The sequence below is a fragment of the Pelobates fuscus genome, chromosome 9 (genome assembly GCF_036172605.1).
Source record: "Pelobates fuscus isolate aPelFus1 chromosome 9, aPelFus1.pri, whole genome shotgun sequence".
In the NCBI taxonomy this organism is placed as follows: Eukaryota; Metazoa; Chordata; class Amphibia; order Anura; family Pelobatidae; genus Pelobates; species Pelobates fuscus.
This window is the reverse complement of record NC_086325.1, coordinates 136,908,129-136,931,212: the sequence shown is the minus strand read 5'-3', so window position 1 is coordinate 136,931,212 and position 23,084 is coordinate 136,908,129.

Genomic DNA, 23,084 nt, shown 5'->3' with positions numbered 1-23,084 from the left:
TTTATCAAGTATGAGGTGGAGGTCAGTAACAGGTAAATGGAGAAGTAAATATTTACTCACAGGTATTATTTTTATGCACCCTGGGACCGTTTACATGCCCGTCACAACAATGCCAAAATCAATCTTCTGTTTGTTTATAAAACATAAATACCTGCAGACTGAGGGTTATAAAGTCGGTCTTATCAGCTCATTGTCAGCCCAATCTCTTTTTTAATTCCGTCGAGCTCAGCGTCTTTACTGCATCTTTGGAGCAGCTTTGTGAAGCCTTCGGCTGCTCAACCACATGGCAAGATCGTTGCCTCGCTGCCTTCAATTTTTCAACGCTGTTGTGTTCGGTGTCCTCACTGCCTCGCTCGCTGCCACGCTTGCTTCGCTGCCTCACTTCCTGGTCCGTGAAAAGCACACGGTCCTGCCGCTTGCGTACGCACCTACGTCACGTACCGCCCGCCCATCTCGTCAGTGACATCACCAGAAACTTGTTTCTGATTGTATTAGGCCTTTTCATTCCTTTTTTTTATTTTAATTTTGGACTACTTTTGTACTTGTCACTGACTCCTGTGGCTACAGTTATTCACACTAACATTTTCTTTTTTTTTTCTTGTTTGTCAACTCTGCTGAGCACTGCGTCCAGTGGCATATGAGGGAAATGAAGGGTTCCATGTTTGATACTCACGGAGAAATTCTATTTCTGCTATGAAGAGGAGATGAGTGGTGTTTTTTTAGTGGTGGGAAGGTGAGTACTAACTTGAGATAAGGCTTTTCTTTGCTACCACTAAGGAGACGTAAAGGAAGGGCTGTGCGCCCGGGAGGCCAAAGCCGCAGACCAAAGGGTCTGAACGTGGATTTTTTTTTCGGCAACGCTTGCTGATCTTCACACCAGCTATAACCCTCACAATACCAGTCACACAAGTGATCACTCCGAAAATCAAACTAGAACAAAATTAAATAAAAGACGTAATGAGTTAATTGAAATTAAGAGTATAATAAACCAGTGGAAAAAGAGAGAAAGACAGTAGAAATATAATGGGGGGGAGGGTGGGGGGAGTGAAACTAAATATAAAACCAGTAGATTCTTTTCTCAAGTGTGAGCAAATGCAATAATGCCAGTGCATACATTTCTGTAATTAAGGAAGCAATGCAGTCCTCAACTATACAGTGATCTGTGGCGTAACTACCGCGGTCACAGCTGCAACCTGGTCCATCACTCCACTGGACCCAGCTGCCCTGTCAACCCCTTAGATATATTGATGACCTCTTTTTTTATTTGGGAAGGTTCAGAAGATCATCTTATTTCTTTTATTAACCATCTTAATAACAACAATAGAGGTATCATTTTAACTTATGAATATAGCAAGGAACAAATACATTTTTTAGATCTCAACATTTTTATCAAAAATGAACAAATACACACTAAGACGTTTTTTTAAGAAAGTTTGCGTAAACACTGCAATAGATAAATCTAGCTGTCATTACCAACCCTGGCTTGACAGTGCCCCTAAGAGCCAAATTTTACGACTTCGAAGAAATTGCTCAGAACTAAATGATTTTAATGAACAGACAGAATTTTTAAAAAAATATACATTTATTGAAAGAGATTAACTTTTAGCATATAAGACAAAAAAACACAGATGAATCTATGTCTCTGCCCATTATCTTTAATTATAATACCAAAAGTGGCAATATAAAAAAGATCATAAGGAAGCATTGGCATATTCTGAAACAGGACGAAAACCGTAATAAAATTTTACCCGAACATCCCAATATAGTATTTAGAGGAGCGCCTAATTTTTTTTTTTATTCAAGATAGGCTTTTATTCACATCATTTTGCATACATAAACAGTGGGCTTGTTTCAATATAAGCTGTTGTACAATAATATTGCAGCATTACAGTGCAGTAAAGTCAGTCGTGATAGCAATAATATAATTACAAGTCTGTAAACCAACCCATCCATCAAGAGTACTACAGGTGTCATATCTGTATAGAGGCGTTTATAATAAAGGGTGCGAATGCAATGCAGTTAAATATGACATACTGTGACATTGCCGACAGATATTACAAAATAAGTGGGCATTTTTATGAAGATGTGCTTAATGAACTCAAGAGTAACGAGTATATTACATATGTAAGTCTATCAGTGCTAACTTTAAGTATTTTAATTAATACTAATATAAGTATAGCAGGCTTAGTAGCGCATGTCTTATAAAGATAACTAATCGCTATGGGGAAGTATGTAGCAAAATCGCATGGTTGCAACTGTGCATCAGGCCCACCTGCTATCCAAGTTGTATGAGCTATGTGAGTTTTCAGGTTAACCTTTAAAGGCGAGTGTTAGCCTACAGTGTTTGCTTATGTATGTCTGATTGTTCATTTTCCTTTGCTCTATCCGATTTCCTGTGTGTTTTCCTGCAATTATAAAGGGTATATTCCCAAAAAACGAAATAAATGTACAGGGTTACAGTTATGAACGTTGTGCCTTAACGTGCGGGAAGAAGAATGCAGCGAAGAAGAAGCAGCTCTTCTGTTTATCGCCACCTCGGAGCCCCTGGGTTCTTATGATTTATCGTGTGGCAAAAACAGTGTCATTAACTATGGCGTATGGCCTACTCCATTCTACTGTTAGGCTTATATAGTCATAGCCCAGACTCCATATTAAGTTTGTACCAAGTATAACTCCCTCTAGCGCTCCAGGTAATCATGATGTGATAGTATAAGAGAAGGGGAATCTTTCAAAGGTTTCAGGGCCTAGCGTCTGTCGAGACAAAATTTTTGAAAAGAAGCTGTCCAGATAGGAATATAAATCTTCTTGTGTTATTGATTCTGGTATGCCTCTGACTCTTATATTGTTTCTCCTGGAACGATCTTCTAAGTTTGTCATTTTAATCTCGATATCATGCAATCTCTTCTCTAGCTGTGTATTAGATGTTTTTATTTGTTCGTATTCATCTTGTACTTTTTGTAGTATAATTGCCTGACTTGAGAATTTCTCAGAAAGAATGGCAATTTCCGATCTAAGATCTTTAGTGTTATGTTCAATATCCGTTTTGATTTTTTTATGTAGATTGTCCAGCATTTGGGTTAATAATTGTTGCGTCAGTCCCTGTGAGTTTTTTGGCAGATGTGGAAAGTCATCCTCTGATATATTTAATATTTGATGTACAGAGAGCTCAGCATTTTCTAGGGGCAGAGATTTTCGTTTCCTCTCTGGTTCTGTAGATGCCATTTTAGGTGAGTAAAATGTACCAATTGTTGACTTCTTTTTCTCCATAATTTGGGCTTTTTCTTATTTAGGAGCCATATGTAATGGTAGATCTCTTAATTTAAACTTTTGCTCCGCTTAAAATAAGCTATTATATATTTCTTTAGCGCATATGTCTTTAGATGGTATATTTTTTCTTTCTCTTTGTTCTTACAAATATTGATTGTTGGCTTATAGAGTTTTCTCCTCCAGCTGTCCCTTTAAGTAGATGTCCCTTATTTATCAAGTATGAGGTGGAGGTCAGTAACAGGTAAATGGAGAAGTAAATATTTACTCACAGGTATTATTTTTATGCACCCTGGGACCGTTTACATGCCCATCACAACAATGCCAAAATCAATCTTCTGTTTGTTTATAAAACATAAATACCTGCAGACTGAGGGTTATAAAGTCGGTCTTATCAGCTCATTGTCAGCCCAATCTCTTTTTTAATTCCGTCGAGCTCAGCGTCTTTACTGCATCTTTGGAGCAGCTTTGTGAAGCCTTCGGCTGCTCAACCACATGGCAAGATCGTTGCCTCGCTGCCTTCAATTTTTCAACGCTGTTGTGTTCGGTGTCCTCACTGCCTCGCTCGCTGCCACGCTTGCTTCGCTGCCTCACTTCCTGGTCCGTGAAAAGCACACGGTCCTGCCGCTTGCGTACGCACCTACGTCACGTACCGCCCGCCCATCTCGTCAGTGACATCACCAGAAACTTGTTTCTGATTGTATTAGGCCTTTTCATTCCTTTTTTTTATTTTAATTTTGGACTACTTTTGTACTTGTCACTGACTCCTGTGGCTACAGTTATTCACACTAACATTTTCTTTTTTTTTTTCTTGTTTGTCAACTCTGCTGAGCACTGCGTCCAGTGGCATATGAGGGAAATGAAGGGTTCCATGTTTGATACTCACGGAGAAATTCTATTTCTGCTATGAAGAGGAGATGAGTGGTGTTTTTTTAGTGGTGGGAAGGTGAGTACTAACTTGAGATAAGGCTTTTCTTTGCTACCACTAAGGAGACGTAAAGGAAGGGCTGTGCGCCCGGGAGGCCAAAGCCGCAGACCAAAGGGTCTGAACGTGGATTTTTTTTTCGGCAACGCTTGCTGATCTTCACACCAGCTATAACCCTCACAATACCAGTCACACAAGTGATCACTCCGAAAATCAAACTAGAACAAAATTAAATAAAAGACGTAATGAGTTAATTGAAATTAAGAGTATAATAAACCAGTGGAAAAAGAGAGAAAGACAGTAGAAATATAATGGGGGGGAGGGTGGGGGGAGTGAAACTAAATATAAAACCAGTAGATTATTTTCTCAAGTGTGAGCAAATGCAATAATGCCAGTGCATACATTTCTGTAATTAAGGAAGCAATGCAGTCCTCAACTATACAGTGATCTGTGGCGTAACTACCGCGGTCACAGCTGCAACCTGGTCCATCACTCCACTGGACCCAGCTGCCCTGTCAACCCCTTAGATATATTGATGACCTCTTTTTTTATTTGGGAAGGTTCAGAAGATCATCTTATTTCTTTTATTAACCATCTTAATAACAACAATAGAGGTATCATTTTAACTTATGAATATAGCAAGGAACAAATACATTTTTTAGATCTCAACATTTTTATCAAAAATGAACAAATACACACTAAGACGTTTTTTTAAGAAAGTTTGCATAAACACTGCAATAGATAAATCTAGCTGTCATTACCAACCCTGGCTTGACAGTGCCCCTAAGAGCCAAATTTTACGACTTCGAAGAAATTGCTCAGAACTAAATGATTTTAATGAACAGACAGAATTTTTAAAAAAATATACATTTATTGAAAGAGATGAACTTTTAGCATATAAGACAAAAAAACACAGATGAATCTATGTCTCTGCCCATTATCTTTAATTATAATACCAAAAGTGGCAATATAAAAAAGATCATAAGGAAGCATTGGCATATTCTGAAACAGGACGAAAACCGTAATAAAATTTTACCCGAACATCCCAATATAGTATTTAGAGGAGCGCCTAATTTTTTTTTTATTCAAGATAGGCTTTTATTCACATCATTTTGCATACATAAACAGTGGGCTTGTTTCAATATAAGCTGTTGTACAATAATATTGCAGCATTACAGTGCAGTAAAGTCAGTCGTGATAGCAATAATATAATTACAAGTCTGTAAACCAACCCATCCATCAAGAGTACTACAGGTGTCATATCTGTATAGAGGCGTTTATAATAAAGGGTGCGAATGCAATGCAGTTAAATATGACATACTGTGACATTGCCGACAGATATTACAAAATAAGTGGGCATTTTTATGAAGATGTGCTTAATGAACTCAAGAGTAACGAGTATATTACATATGTAAGTCTATCAGTGCTAACTTTAAGTATTTTAATTAATACTAATATAAGTATAGCAGGCTTAGTAGCGCATGTCTTATAAAGATAACTAATCGCTATGGGGAAGTATGTAGCAAAATCGCATGGTTGCAACTGTGCATCAGGCCCACCTGCTATCCAAGTTGTATGAGCTATGTGAGTTTTCAGGTTAACCTTTAAAGGCGAGTGTTAGCCTACAGTGTTTGCTTATGTATGTCTGATTGTTCATTTTCCTTTGCTGCATCCTATTTCCTGTGTGTTTTCCTGCAACTATAAAGGGTATATTCCCAAAAAACGAAATAAATTTACAGGGTTACAGTTATGAACGTTGTGCCTTAACGTGCGGGAAGAAGAATGCAGCGAAGAAGAAGCAGCTCTTCTGTTTATCGCCACCTCGGAGCCCCTGGGTTCTTATGATTTATCGTGTGGCAAAAACAGTGTCATTAACTATGGCGTATGGCCTACTCCATTCTACTGTTAGGCTTATATAGTCATAGCCCAGACTCCATATTAAGTTTGTACCAAGTATAACTCCCTCTAGCGCTCCAGGTAATCATGATGTGATAGTATAAGAGAAGGGGAATCTTTCAAAGGTTTCAGGGCCTAGCGTCTGTCGAGACAAATTTTTTGAAAAGAAGCTGTCCAGATAGGAATATAAATCTTCTTGTGTTATTGATTCTGGTATGCCTCTGACTCTTATATTGTTTCTCCTGGAACGATCTTCTAAGTTTGTCATTTTAATCTCGATATCATGCAATCTCTTCTCTAGCTGTGTATTAGATGTTTTTATTTGTTCGTATTCATCTTGTACTTTTTGTAGTATAATTGCCTGACTTGAGAATTTCTCAGAAAGAATGGCAATTTCCGATCTAAGATCTTTAGTGTTATGTTCAATATCCGTTTTGATTTTTTTATGTAGATTGTCCAGCATTTGGGTTAATAATTGTTGCGTCAGTCCCTGTGAGTTTTTTGGCAGATGTGGAAAGTCATCCTCTGATATATTTAATATTTGATGTACAGAGAGCTCAGCATTTTCTAGGGGCAGAGATTTTCGTTTCCTCTCTGGTTCTGTAGATGCCATTTTAGGTGAGTAAAATGTACCAATTGTTGACTTCTTTTTCTCCATACTTTGGGCTTTTTCTTTTTTAGGAGCCATATGTAATGGTAGATCTCTTAATTTAAACTTTTGCTCCGCTTAAAATAAGCTATTATATATTTCTTTAGCGCATATGTCTTTAGATGGTATATTTTTTCTTTCTCTTTGTTCTTACAAATATTGATTGTTGGCTTATAGAGTTTTCTCCTCCAGCTGTCCCTTTAAGTAGATGTCCCTTATTTATCAAGTATGAGGTGGAGGTCAGTAACAGGTAAATGGAGAAGTAAATATTTACTCACAGGTATTATTTTTATGCACCCTGGGACCGTTTACATGCCCGTCACAACAATGCCAAAATCAATCTTCTGTTTGTTTATAAAACATAAATACCTGCAGACTGAGGGTTATAAAGTCGGTCTTATCAGCTCATTGTCAGCCCAATCTCTTTTTTAATTCCGTCGAGCTCAGCGTCTTTACTGCATCTTTGGAGCAGCTTTGTGAAGCCTTCGGCTGCTCAACCACATGGCAAGATCGTTGCCTCGCTGCCTTCAATTTTTCAACGCTGTTGTGTTCGGTGTCCTCACTGCCTCGCTCGCTGCCACGCTTGCTTCGCTGCCTCACTTCCTGGTCCGTGAAAAGCACACGGTCCTGCCGCTTGCGTACGCACCTACGTCACGTACCGCCCGCCCATCTCGTCAGTGACATCACCAGAAACTTGTTTCTGATTGTATTAGGCCTTTTCATTCCTTTTTTTTATTTTAATTTTGGACTACTTTTGTACTTGTCACTGACTCCTGTGGCTACAGTTATTCACACTAACATTTTCTTTTTTTTTTCTTGTTTGTCAACTCTGCTGAGCACTGCGTCCAGTGGCATATGAGGGAAATGAAGGGTTCCATGTTTGATACTCACGGAGAAATTCTATTTCTGCTATGAAGAGGAGATGAGTGGTGTTTTTTTAGTGGTGGGAAGGTGAGTACTAACTTGAGATAAGGCTTTTCTTTGCTACCACTAAGGAGACGTAAAGGAAGGGCTGTGCGCCCGGGAGGCCAAAGCCGCAGACCAAAGGGTCTGAACGTGGATTTTTTTTTCGGCAACGCTTGCTGATCTTCACACCAGCTATAACCCTCACAATACCAGTCACACAAGTGATCACTCCGAAAATCAAACTAGAACAAAATTAAATAAAAGACGTAATGAGTTAATTGAAATTAAGAGTATAATAAACCAGTGGAAAAAGAGAGAAAGACAGTAGAAATATAATGGGGGGGAGGGTGGGGGGAGTGAAACTAAATATAAAACCAGTAGATTCTTTTCTCAAGTGTGAGCAAATGCAATAATGCCAGTGCATACATTTCTGTAATTAAGGAAGCAATGCAGTCCTCAACTATACAGTGATCTGTGGCGTAACTACCGCGGTCACAGCTGCAACCTGGTCCATCACTCCACTGGACCCAGCTGCCCTGTCAACCCCTTAGATATATTGATGACCTCTTTTTTTATTTGGGAAGGTTCAGAAGATCATCTTATTTCTTTTATTAACCATCTTAATAACAACAATAGAGGTATCATTTTAACTTATGAATATAGCAAGGAACAAATACATTTTTTAGATCTCAACATTTTTATCAAAAATGAACAAATACACACTAAGACGTTTTTTTAAGAAAGTTTGCGTAAACACTGCAATAGATAAATCTAGCTGTCATTACCAACCCTGGCTTGACAGTGCCCCTAAGAGCCAAATTTTACGACTTCGAAGAAATTGCTCAGAACTAAATGATTTTAATGAACAGACAGAATTTTTAAAAAAATATACATTTATTGAAAGAGATGAACTTTTAGCATATAAGACAAAAAAACACAGATGAATCTATGTCTCTGCCCATTATCTTTAATTATAATACCAAAAGTGGCAATATAAAAAAGATCATAAGGAAGCATTGGCATATTCTGAAACAGGACGAAAACCGTAATAAAATTTTACCCGAACATCCCAATATAGTATTTAGAGGAGCGCCTAATTTTTTTTTTATTCAAGATAGGCTTTTATTCACATCATTTTGCATACATAAACAGTGGGCTTGTTTCAATATAAGCTGTTGTACAATAATATTGCAGCATTACAGTGCAGTAAAGTCAGTCGTGATAGCAATAATATAATTACAAGTCTGTAAACCAACCCATCCATCAAGAGTACTACAGGTGTCATATCTGTATAGAGGCGTTTATAATAAAGGGTGCGAATGCAATGCAGTTAAATATGACATACTGTGACATTGCCGACAGATATTACAAAATAAGTGGGCATTTTTATGAAGATGTGCTTAATGAACTCAAGAGTAACGAGTATATTACATATGTAAGTCTATCAGTGCTAACTTTAAGTATTTTAATTAATACTAATATAAGTATAGCAGGCCTAGTAGCGCATGTCTTATAAAGATAACTAATCGCTATGGGGAAGTATGTAGCAAAATCGCATGGTTGCAACTGTGCATCAGGCCCACCTGCTATCCAAGTTGTATGAGCTATGTGAGTTTTCAGGTTAACCTTTAAAGGCGAGTGTTAGCCTACAGTGTTTGCTTATGTATGTCTGATTGTTCATTTTCCTTTGCTCTATCCGATTTCCTGTGTGTTTTCCTGCAATTATAAAGGGTATATTCCCAAAAAACGAAATAAATTTACAGGGTTACAGTTATGAACGTTGTGCCTTAACGTGCGGGAAGAAGAATGCAGCGAAGAAGAAGCAGCTCTTCTGTTTATCGCCACCTCGGAGCCCCTGGGTTCTTATGATTTATCGTGTGGCAAAAACAGTGTCATTAACTATGGCGTATGGCCTACTCCATTCTACTGTTAGGCTTATATAGTCATAGCCCAGACTCCATATTAAGTTTGTACCAAGTATAACTCCCTCTAGCGCTCCAGGTAATCATGATGTGATAGTATAAGAGAAGGGGAATCTTTCAAAGGTTTCAGGGCCTAGCGTCTGTCGAGACAAAATTTTTGAAAAGAAGCTGTCCAGATAGGAATATAAATCTTCTTGTGTTATTGATTCTGGTATGCCTCTGACTCTTATATTGTTTCTCCTGGAACGATCTTCTAAGTTTGTCATTTTAATCTCGATATCATGCAATCTCTTCTCTAGCTGTGTATTAGATGTTTTTATTTGTTCGTATTCATCTTGTACTTTTTGTAGTATAATTGCCTGACTTGAGAATTTCTCAGAAAGAATGGCAATTTCCGATCTAAGATCTTTAGTGTTATGTTCAATATCCGTTTTGATTTTTTTATGTAGATTGTCCAGCATTTGGGTTAATAATTGTTGCGTCAGTCCCTGTGAGTTTTTTGGCAGATGTGGAAAGTCATCCTCTGATATATTTAATATTTGATGTACAGAGAGCTCAGCATTTTCTAGGGGCAGAGATTTTCGTTTCCTCTCTGGTTCTGTAGATGCCATTTTAGGTGAGTAAAATGTACCAATTGTTGACTTCTTTTTCTCCATACTTTGGGCTTTTTCTTTTTTAGGAGCCATATGTAATGGTAGATCTCTTAATTTAAACTTTTGCTCCGCTTAAAATAAGCTATTATATATTTCTTTAGCGCATATGTCTTTAGATGGTATATTTTTTCTTTCTCTTTGTTCTTACAAATATTGATTGTTGGCTTATAGAGTTTTCTCCTCCAGCTGTCCCTTTAAGTAGATGTCCCTTATTTATCAAGTATGAGGTGGAGGTCAGTAACAGGTAAATGGAGAAGTAAATATTTACTCACAGGTATTATTTTTATGCACCCTGGGACCGTTTACATGCCCATCACAACAATGCCAAAATCAATCTTCTGTTTGTTTATAAAACATAAATACCTGCAGACTGAGGGTTATAAAGTCGGTCTTACCAGCTCATTGTCAGCCCAATCTCTTTTTTAATTCCGTCGAGCTCAGCGTCTTTACTGCATCTTTGGAGCAGCTTTGTGAAGCCTTCGGCTGCTCAACCACATGGCAAGATCGTTTGCCTCGCTGCCTTCAATTTTTCAACGCTGTTGTGTTCGGTGTCCTCACTGCCTCGCTCGCTGCCACGCTTGCTTCGCTGCCTCACTTCCTGGTCCGTGAAAAGCACACGGTCCTGCCGCTTGCGTACGCACCTACGTCACGTACCGCCCGCCCATCTCGTCAGTGACATCACCAGAAACTTGTTTCTGATTGTATTAGGCCTTTTCATTCCTTTTTTTTATTTTAATTTTGGACTACTTTTGTACTTGTCACTGACTCCTGTGGCTACAGTTATTCACACTAACATTTTCTTTTTTTTTTCTTGTTTGTCAACTCTGCTGAGCACTGCGTCCAGTGGCATATGAGGGAAATGAAGGGTTCCATGTTTGATACTCACGGAGAAATTCTATTTCTGCTATGAAGAGGAGATGAGTGGTGTTTTTTTAGTGGTGGGAAGGTGAGTACTAACTTGAGATAAGGCTTTTCTTTGCTACCACTAAGGAGACGTAAAGGAAGGGCTGTGCGCCCGGGAGGCCAAAGCCGCAGACCAAAGGGTCTAAACGTGGATTTTTTTTTCGGCAACGCTTGCTGATCTTCACACCAGCTATAACCCTCACAATACCAGTCACACAAGTGATCACTCCGAAAATCAAACTAGAACAAAATTAAATAAAAGACGTAATGAGTTAATTGAAATTAAGAGTATAATAAACCAGTGGAAAAAGAGAGAAAGACAGTAGAAATATAATGGGGGGGAGGGTGGGGGGAGTGAAACTAAATATAAAACCAGTAGATTCTTTTCTCAAGTGTGAGCAAATGCAATAATGCCAGTGCATACATTTCTGTAATTAAGGAAGCAATGCAGTCCTCAACTATACAGTGATCTGTGGCGTAACTACCGCGGTCACAGCTGCAACCTGGTCCATCACTCCACTGGACCCAGCTGCCCTGTCAACCCCTTAGATATATTGATGACCTCTTTTTTTATTTGGGAAGGTTCAGAAGATCATCTTATTTCTTTTATTAACCATCTTAATAACAACAATAGAGGTATCATTTTAACTTATGAATATAGCAAGGAACAAATACATTTTTTAGATCTCAACATTTTTATCAAAAATGAACAAATACACACTAAGACGTTTTTTTAAGAAAGTTTGCATAAACACTGCAATAGATAAATCTAGCTGTCATTACCAACCCTGGCTTGACAGTGCCCCTAAGAGCCAAATTTTACGACTTCGAAGAAATTGCTCAGAACTAAATGATTTTAATGAACAGACAGAATTTTTAAAAAAATATACATTTATTGAAAGAGATGAACTTTTAGCATATAAGACAAAAAAACACAGATGAATCTATGTCTCTGCCCATTATCTTTAATTATAATACCAAAAGTGGCAATATAAAAAAGATCATAAGGAAGCATTGGCATATTCTGAAACAGGACGAAAACCGTAATAAAATTTTACCCGAACATCCCAATATAGTATTTAGAGGAGCGCCTAATTTTTTTTTTATTCAAGATAGGCTTTTATTCACATCATTTTGCATACATAAACAGTGGGCTTGTTTCAATATAAGCTGTTGTACAATAATATTGCAGCATTACAGTGCAGTAAAGTCAGTCGTGATAGCAATAATATAATTACAAGTCTGTAAACCAACCCATCCATCAAGAGTACTACAGGTGTCATATCTGTATAGAGGCGTTTATAATAAAGGGTGCGAATGCAATGCAGTTAAATATGACATACTGTGACATTGCCGACAGATATTACAAAATAAGTGGGCATTTTTATGAAGATGTGCTTAATGAACTCAAGAGTAACGAGTATATTACATATGTAAGTCTATCAGTGCTAACTTTAAGTATTTTAATTAATACTAATATAAGTATAGCAGGCTTAGTAGCGCATGTCTTATAAAGATAACTAATCGCTATGGGGAAGTATGTAGCAAAATCGCATGGTTGCAACTGTGCATCAGGCCCACCTGCTATCCAAGTTGTATGAGCTATGTGAGTTTTCAGGTTAACCTTTAAAGGCGAGTGTTAGCCTACAGTGTTTGCTTATGTATGTCTGATTGTTCATTTTCCTTTGCTGCATCCTATTTCCTGTGTGTTTTCCTGCAACTATAAAGGGTATATTCCCAAAAAACGAAATAAATTTACAGGGTTACAGTTATGAACGTTGTGCCTTAACGTGCGGGAAGAAGAATGCAGCGAAGAAGAAGCAGCTCTTCTGTTTATCGCCACCTCGGAGCCCCTGGGTTCTTATGATTTATCGTGTGGCAAAAACAGTGTCATTAACTATGGCGTATGGCCTACTCCATTCTACTGTTAGGCTTATATAGTCATAGCCCAGACTCCATATTAAGTTTGTACCAAGTATAACTCCCTCTAGCGCTCCAGGTAATCATGATGTGATAGTATAAGAGAAGGGGAATCTTTCAAAGGTTTCAGGGCCTAGCGTCTGTCGAGACAAATTTTTTGAAAAGAAGCTGTCCAGATAGGAATATAAATCTTCTTGTGTTATTGATTCTGGTATGCCTCTGACTCTTATATTGTTTCTCCTGGAACGATCTTCTAAGTTTGTCATTTTAATCTCGATATCATGCAATCTCTTCTCTAGCTGTGTATTAGATGTTTTTATTTGTTCGTATTCATCTTGTACTTTTTGTAGTATAATTGCCTGACTTGAGAATTTCTCAGAAAGAATGGCAATTTCCGATCTAAGATCTTTAGTGTTATGTTCAATATCCGTTTTGATTTTTTTATGTAGATTGTCCAGCATTTGGGTTAATAATTGTTGCGTCAGTCCCTGTGAGTTTTTTGGCAGATGTGGAAAGTCATCCTCTGATATATTTAATATTTGATGTACAGAGAGCTCAGCATTTTCTAGGGGCAGAGATTTTCGTTTCCTCTCTGGTTCTGTAGATGCCATTTTAGGTGAGTAAAATGTACCAATTGTTGACTTCTTTTTCTCCATACTTTGGGCTTTTTCTTTTTTAGGAGCCATATGTAATGGTAGATCTCTTAATTTAAACTTTTGCTCCGCTTAAAATAAGCTATTATATATTTCTTTAGCGCATATGTCTTTAGATGGTATATTTTTTCTTTCTCTTTGTTCTTACAAATATTGATTGTTGGCTTATAGAGTTTTCTCCTCCAGCTGTCCCTTTAAGTAGATGTCCCTTATTTATCAAGTATGAGGTGGAGGTCAGTAACAGGTAAATGGAGAAGTAAATATTTACTCACAGGTATTATTTTTATGCACCCTGGGACCGTTTACATGCCCGTCACAACAATGCCAAAATCAATCTTCTGTTTGTTTATAAAACATAAATACCTGCAGACTGAGGGTTATAAAGTCGGTCTTATCAGCTCATTGTCAGCCCAATCTCTTTTTTAATTCCGTCGAGCTCAGCGTCTTTACTGCATCTTTGGAGCAGCTTTGTGAAGCCTTCGGCTGCTCAACCACATGGCAAGATCGTTGCCTCGCTGCCTTCAATTTTTCAACGCTGTTGTGTTCGGTGTCCTCACTGCCTCGCTCGCTGCCACGCTTGCTTCGCTGCCTCACTTCCTGGTCCGTGAAAAGCACACGGTCCTGCCGCTTGCGTACGCACCTACGTCACGTACCGCCCGCCCATCTCGTCAGTGACATCACCAGAAACTTGTTTCTGATTGTATTAGGCCTTTTCATTCCTTTTTTTTATTTTAATTTTGGACTACTTTTGTACTTGTCACTGACTCCTGTGGCTACAGTTATTCACACTAACATTTTCTTTTTTTTTTCTTGTTTGTCAACTCTGCTGAGCACTGCGTCCAGTGGCATATGAGGGAAATGAAGGGTTCCATGTTTGATACTCACGGAGAAATTCTATTTCTGCTATGAAGAGGAGATGAGTGGTGTTTTTTTAGTGGTGGGAAGGTGAGTACTAACTTGAGATAAGGCTTTTCTTTGCTACCACTAAGGAGACGTAAAGGAAGGGCTGTGCGCCCGGGAGGCCAAAGCCGCAGACCAAAGGGTCTGAACGTGGATTTTTTTTTCGGCAACGCTTGCTGATCTTCACACCAGCTATAACCCTCACAATACCAGTCACACAAGTGATCACTCCGAAAATCAAACTAGAACAAAATTAAATAAAAGACGTAATGAGTTAATTGAAATTAAGAGTATAATAAACCAGTGGAAAAAGAGAGAAAGACAGTAGAAATATAATGGGGGGGAGGGTGGGGGGAGTGAAACTAAATATAAAACCAGTAGATTCTTTTCTCAAGTGTGAGCAAATGCAATAATGCCAGTGCATACATTTCTGTAATTAAGGAAGCAATGCAGTCCTCAACTATACAGTGATCTGTGGCGTAACTACCGCGGTCACAGCTGCAACCTGGTCCATCACTCCACTGGACCCAGCTGCCCTGTCAACCCCTTAGATATATTGATGACCTCTTTTTTTATTTGGGAAGGTTCAGAAGATCATCTTATTTCTTTTATTAACCATCTTAATAACAACAATAGAGGTATCATTTTAACTTATGAATATAGCAAGGAACAAATACATTTTTTAGATCTCAACATTTTTATCAAAAATGAACAAATACACACTAAGACGTTTTTTTAAGAAAGTTTGCGTAAACACTGCAATAGATAAATCTAGCTGTCATTACCAACCCTGGCTTGACAGTGCCCCTAAGAGCCAAATTTTACGACTTCGAAGAAATTGCTCAGAACTAAATGATTTTAATGAACAGACAGAATTTTTAAAAAAATATACATTTATTGAAAGAGATGAACTTTTAGCATATAAGACAAAAAAACACAGATGAATCTATGTCTCTGCCCATTATCTTTAATTATAATACCAAAAGTGGCAATATAAAAAAGATCATAAGGAAGCATTGGCATATTCTGAAACAGGACGAAAACCGTAATAAAATTTTACCCGAACATCCCAATATAGTATTTAGAGGAGCGCCTAATTTTTTTTTTATTCAAGATAGGCTTTTATTCACATCATTTTGCATACATAAACAGTGGGCTTGTTTCAATATAAGCTGTTGTACAATAATATTGCAGCATTACAGTGCAGTAAAGTCAGTCGTGATAGCAATAATATAATTACAAGTCTGTAAACCAACCCATCCATCAAGAGTACTACAGGTGTCATATCTGTATAGAGGCGTTTATAATAAAGGGTGCGAATGCAATGCAGTTAAATATGACATACTGTGACATTGCCGACAGATATTACAAAATAAGTGGGCATTTTTATGAAGATGTGCTTAATGAACTCAAGAGTAACGAGTATATTACATATGTAAGTCTATCAGTGCTAACTTTAAGTATTTTAATTAATACTAATATAAGTATAGCAGGCTTAGTAGCGCATGTCTTATAAAGATAACTAATCGCTATGGGGAAGTATGTAGCAAAATCGCATGGTTGCAACTGTGCATCAGGCCCACCTGCTATCCAAGTTGTATGAGCTATGTGAGTTTTCAGGTTAACCTTTAAAGGCGAGTGTTAGCCTACAGTGTTTGCTTATGTATGTCTGATTGTTCATTTTCCTTTGCTCTATCCTATTTCCTGTGTGTTTTCCTGCAATTATAAAGGGTATATTCCCAAAAAACGAAATAAATTTACAGGGTTACAGTTATGAACGTTGTGCCTTAACGTGCGGGAAGAAGAATGCAGCGAAGAAGAAGCAGCTCTTCTGTTTATCGCCACCTCGGAGCCCCTGGGTTCTTATGATTTATCGTGTGGCAAAAACAGTGTCATTAACTATGGCGTATGGCCTACTCCATTCTACTGTTAGGCTTATATAGTCATAGCCCAGACTCCATATTAAGTTTGTACCAAGTATAACTCCCTCTAGCGCTCCAGGTAATCATGATGTGATAGTATAAGAGAAGGGGAATCTTTCAAAGGTTTCAGGGCCTAGCGTCTGTCGAGACAAATTTTTTGAAAAGAAGCTGTCCAGATAGGAATATAAATCTTCTTGTGTTATTGATTCTGGTATGCCTCTGACTCTTATATTGTTTCTCCTGGAACGATCTTCTAAGTTTGTCATTTTAATCTCGATATCATGCAATCTCTTCTCTAGCTGTGTATTAGATGTTTTTATTTGTTCGTATTCATCTTGTACTTTTTGTAGTATAATTGCCTGACTTGAGAATTTCTCAGAAAGAATGGCAATTTCCGATCTAAGATCTTTAGTGTTATGTTCAATATCCGTTTAGATTTTTTTATGTAGATTGTCCAGCATTTGGGTTAATAATTGTTGCGTCAGTCCCTGTGAGTTTTTTGGCAGATGTGGAAAGTCATCCTCTGATATATTTAATATTTGATGTACAGAGAGCTCAGCATTTTCTAGGGGCAGAGATTTTCGTTTCCTCTCTGGTTCTGTAGATGCCATTTTAGGTGAGTAAAATGTACCAATTGTTGACTTCTTTTTCTCCATACTTTGGGCTTTTTCTTTTTTAGGAGCCATATGTAATGGTAGATCTCTTAATTTAAACTTTTGCTCCGCTTAAAATAAGCTATTATATATTTCTTTAGCGCATATGTCTTTAGATGGTATATTTTTTCTTTCTCTTTGTTCTTACAAATATTGATTGTTGGCTTATAGAGTTTTCTCCTCCAGCTGTCCCTTTAAGTAGATGTCCCTTATTTATCAAGTATGAGGTGGAGGTCAGTAACAGGTAAATGGAGAAGTAAATATTTACTCACAGGTATTATTTTTATGCACCCTGGGACCGTTTACATGCCCGTCACAACAATGCCAAAATCAATCTTCTGTTTGTTTATAAAACATAAATACCTGCAGACTGAGGGTTATAAAGTCGGTCTTATCAGCTCATTGTCAGCCCAATCTCTTTTTTAATTCCGTCGAGCTCAGCGTCTTTACTGCATCTTTGGAGCAGCTTTGTGAAGCCTTCGGCTGCTCAACCACATGGCAAGATCGTTGCCTCGCTGCCTTCAATTTTTCAACGCTGTTGTGTTCGGTGTCCTCACTGCCTCGCTCGCTGCCACGCTTGCTTCGCTGCCTCACTTCCTGGTCCGTGAAAAGCACACGGTCCTGCCGCTTGCGTACGCACCTACGTCACGTACCGCCCGCCCATCTCGTCAGTGACATCACCAGAAACTTGTTTCTGATTGTATTAGGCCTTTTCATTCCTTTTTTTTATTTTAATTTTGGACTACTTTTGTACTTGTCACTGACTCCTGTGGCTACAGTTATTCACACTAACATTTTCTTTTTTTTTTCTTGTTTGTCAACTCTGCTGAGCACTGCGTCCAGTGGCATATGAGGGAAATGAAGGGTTCCATGTTTGATACTCACGGAGAAATTCTATTTCTGCTATGAAGAGGAGATGAGTGGTGTTTTTTTAGTGGTGGGAAGGTGAGTACTAACTTGAGATAAGGCTTTTCTTTGCTACCACTAAGGAGACGTAAAGGAAGGGCTGTGCGCCCGGGAGGCCAAAGCCGCAGACCAAAGGGTCTGAACGTGGATTTTTTTTTCGGCAACGCTTGCTGATCTTCACACCAGCTATAACCCTCACAATACCAGTCACACAAGTGATCACTCCGAAAATCAAACTAGAACAAAATTAAATAAAAGACGTAATGAGTTAATTGAAATTAAGAGTATAATAAACCAGTGGAAAAAGAGAGAAAGACAGTAGAAATATAATGGGGGGGAGGGTGGGGGGAGTGAAACTAAATATAAAACCAGTAGATTCTTTTCTCAAGTGTGAGCAAATGCAATAATGCCAGTGCATACATTTCTGTAATTAAGGAAGCAATGCAGTCCTCAACTATACAGTGATCTGTGGCGTAACTACCGCGGTCACAGCTGCAACCTGGTCCATCACTCCACTGGACCCAGCTGCCCTGTCAACCCCTTAGATATATTGATGACCTCTTTTTTTATTTGGGAAGGTTCAGAAGATCATCTTATTTCTTTTATTAACCATCTTAATAACAACAATAGAGGTATCATTTTAACTTATGAATATAGCAAGGAACAAATACATTTTTTAGATCTCAACATTTTTATCAAAAATGAACAAATACACACTAAGACGTTTTTTTAAGAAAGTTTGCGTAAACACTGCAATAGATAAATCTAGCTGTCATTACCAACCCTGGCTTGACAGTGCCCCTAAGAGCCAAATTTTACGACTTCGAAGAAATTGCTCAGAACTAAATGATTTTAATGAACAGACAGAATTTTTAAAAAAATATACATTTATTGAAAGAGATTAACTTTTAGCATATAAGACAAAAAAACACAGATGAATCTATGTCTCTGCCCATTATCTTTAATTATAATACCAAAAGTGGCAATATAAAAAAGATCATAAGGAAGCATTGGCATATTCTGAAACAGGACGAAAACCGTAATAAAATTTTACCCGAACATCCCAATATAGTATTTAGAGGAGCGCCTAATTGTTTTTTTTATTCAAGATAGGCTTTTATTCACATCATTTTGCATACATAAACAGTGGGCTTGTTTCAATATAAGCTGTTGTACAATAATATTGCAGCATTACAGTGCAGTAAAGTCAGTCGTGATAGCAATAATATAATTACAAGTCTGTAAACCAACCCATCCATCAAGAGTACTACAGGTGTCATATCTGTATAGAGGCGTTTATAATAAAGGGTGCGAATGCAATGCAGTTAAATATGACATACTGTGACATTGCCGACAGATATTACAAAATAAGTGGGCATTTTTATGAAGATGTGCTTAATGAACTCAAGAGTAACGAGTATATTACATATGTAAGTCTATCAGTGCTAACTTTAAGTATTTTAATTAATACTAATATAAGTATAGCAGGCTTAGTAGCGCATGTCTTATAAAGATAACTAATCGCTATGGGGAAGTATGTAGCAAAATCGCATGGTTGCAACTGTGCATCAGGCCCACCTGCTATCCAAGTTGTATGAGCTATGTGAGTTTTCAGGTTAACCTTTAAAGGCGAGTGTTAGCCTACAGTGTTTGCTTATGTATGTCTGATTGTTCATTTTCCTTTGCTCTATCCGATTTCCTGTGTGTTTTCCTGCAATTATAAAGGGTATATTCCCAAAAAACGAAATAAATGTACAGGGTTACAGTTATGAACGTTGTGCCTTAACGTGCGGGAAGAAGAATGCAGCGAAGAAGAAGCAGCTCTTCTGTTTATCGCCACCTCGGAGCCCCTGGGTTCTTATGATTTATCGTGTGGCAAAAACAGTGTCATTAACTATGGCGTATGGCCTACTCCATTCTACTGTTAGGCTTATATAGTCATAGCCCAGACTCCATATTAAGTTTGTACCAAGTATAACTCCCTCTAGCGCTCCAGGTAATCATGATGTGATAGTATAAGAGAAGGGGAATCTTTCAAAGGTTTCAGGGCCTAGCGTCTGTCGAGACAAAATTTTTGAAAAGAAGCTGTCCAGATAGGAATATAAATCTTCTTGTGTTATTGATTCTGGTATGCCTCTGACTCTTATATTGTTTCTCCTGGAACGATCTTCTAAGTTTGTCATTTTAATCTCGATATCATGCAATCTCTTCTCTAGCTGTGTATTAGATGTTTTTATTTGTTCGTATTCATCTTGTACTTTTTGTAGTATAATTGCCTGACTTGAGAATTTCTCAGAAAGAATGGCAATTTCCGATCTAAGATCTTTAGTGTTATGTTCAATATCCGTTTTGATTTTTTTATGTAGATTGTCCAGCATTTGGGTTAATAATTGTTGCGTCAGTCCCTGTGAGTTTTTTGGCAGATGTGGAAAGTCATCCTCTGATATATTTAATATTTGATGTACAGAGAGCTCAGCATTTTCTAGGGGCAGAGATTTTCGTTTCCTCTCTGGTTCTGTAGATGCCATTTTAGGTGAGTAAAATGTACCAATTGTTGACTTCTTTTTCTCCATAATTTGGGCTTTTTCTTATTTAGGAGCCATATGTAATGGTAGATCTCTTAATTTAAACTTTTGCTCCGCTTAAAATAAGCTATTATATATTTCTTTAGCGCATATGTCTTTAGATGGTATATTTTTTCTTTCTCTTTGTTCTTACAAATATTGATTGTTGGCTTATAGAGTTTTCTCCTCCAGCTGTCCCTTTAAGTAGATGTCCCTTATTTATCAAGTATGAGGTGGAGGTCAGTAACAGGTAAATGGAGAAGTAAATATTTACTCACAGGTATTATTTTTATGCACCCTGGGACCGTTTACATGCCCATCACAACAATGCCAAAATCAATCTTCTGTTTGTTTATAAAACATAAATACCTGCAGACTGAGGGTTATAAAGTCGGTCTTATCAGCTCATTGTCAGCCCAATCTCTTTTTTAATTCCGTCGAGCTCAGCGTCTTTACTGCATCTTTGGAGCAGCTTTGTGAAGCCTTCGGCTGCTCAACCACATGGCAAGATCGTTGCCTCGCTGCCTTCAATTTTTCAACGCTGTTGTGTTCGGTGTCCTCACTGCCTCGCTCGCTGCCACGCTTGCTTCGCTGCCTCACTTCCTGGTCCGTGAAAAGCACACGGTCCTGCCGCTTGCGTACGCACCTACGTCACGTACCGCCCGCCCATCTCGTCAGTGACATCACCAGAAACTTGTTTCTGATTGTATTAGGCCTTTTCATTCCTTTTTTTTATTTTAATTTTGGACTACTTTTGTACTTGTCACTGACTCCTGTGGCTACAGTTATTCACACTAACATTTTCTTTTTTTTTTTCTTGTTTGTCAACTCTGCTGAGCACTGCGTCCAGTGGCATATGAGGGAAATGAAGGGTTCCATGTTTGATACTCACGGAGAAATTCTATTTCTGCTATGAAGAGGAGATGAGTGGTGTTTTTTTAGTGGTGGGAAGGTGAGTACTAACTTGAGATAAGGCTTTTCTTTGCTACCACTAAGGAGACGTAAAGGAAGGGCTGTGCGCCCGGGAGGCCAAAGCCGCAGACCAAAGGGTCTGAACGTGGATTTTTTTTTCGGCAACGCTTGCTGATCTTCACACCAGCTATAACCCTCACAATACCAGTCACACAAGTGATCACTCCGAAAATCAAACTAGAACAAAATTAAATAAAAGACGTAATGAGTTAATTGAAATTAAGAGTATAATAAACCAGTGGAAAAAGAGAGAAAGACAGTAGAAATATAATGGGGGGGAGGGTGGGGGGAGTGAAACTAAATATAAAACCAGTAGATTATTTTCTCAAGTGTGAGCAAATGCAATAATGCCAGTGCATACATTTCTGTAATTAAGGAAGCAATGCAGTCCTCAACTATACAGTGATCTGTGGCGTAACTACCGCGGTCACAGCTGCAACCTGGTCCATCACTCCACTGGACCCAGCTGCCCTGTCAACCCCTTAGATATATTGATGACCTCTTTTTTTATTTGGGAAGGTTCAGAAGATCATCTTATTTCTTTTATTAACCATCTTAATAACAACAATAGAGGTATCATTTTAACTTATGAATATAGCAAGGAACAAATACATTTTTTAGATCTCAACATTTTTATCAAAAATGAACAAATACACACTAAGACGTTTTTTTAAGAAAGTTTGCATAAACACTGCAATAGATAAATCTAGCTGTCATTACCAACCCTGGCTTGACAGTGCCCCTAAGAGCCAAATTTTACGACTTCGAAGAAATTGCTCAGAACTAAATGATTTTAATGAACAGACAGAATTTTTAAAAAAATATACATTTATTGAAAGAGATGAACTTTTAGCATATAAGACAAAAAAACACAGATGAATCTATGTCTCTGCCCATTATCTTTAATTATAATACCAAAAGTGGCAATATAAAAAAGATCATAAGGAAGCATTGGCATATTCTGAAACAGGACGAAAACCGTAATAAAATTTTACCCGAACATCCCAATATAGTATTTAGAGGAGCGCCTAATTTTTTTTTTATTCAAGATAGGCTTTTATTCACATCATTTTGCATACATAAACAGTGGGCTTGTTTCAATATAAGCTGTTGTACAATAATATTGCAGCATTACAGTGCAGTAAAGTCAGTCGTGATAGCAATAATATAATTACAAGTCTGTAAACCAACCCATCCATCAAGAGTACTACAGGTGTCATATCTGTATAGAGGCGTTTATAATAAAGGGTGCGAATGCAATGCAGTTAAATATGACATACTGTGACATTGCCGACAGATATTACAAAATAAGTGGGCATTTTTATGAAGATGTGCTTAATGAACTCAAGAGTAACGAGTATATTACATATGTAAGTCTATCAGTGCTAACTTTAAGTATTTTAATTAATACTAATATAAGTATAGCAGGCTTAGTAGCGCATGTCTTATAAAGATAACTAATCGCTATGGGGAAGT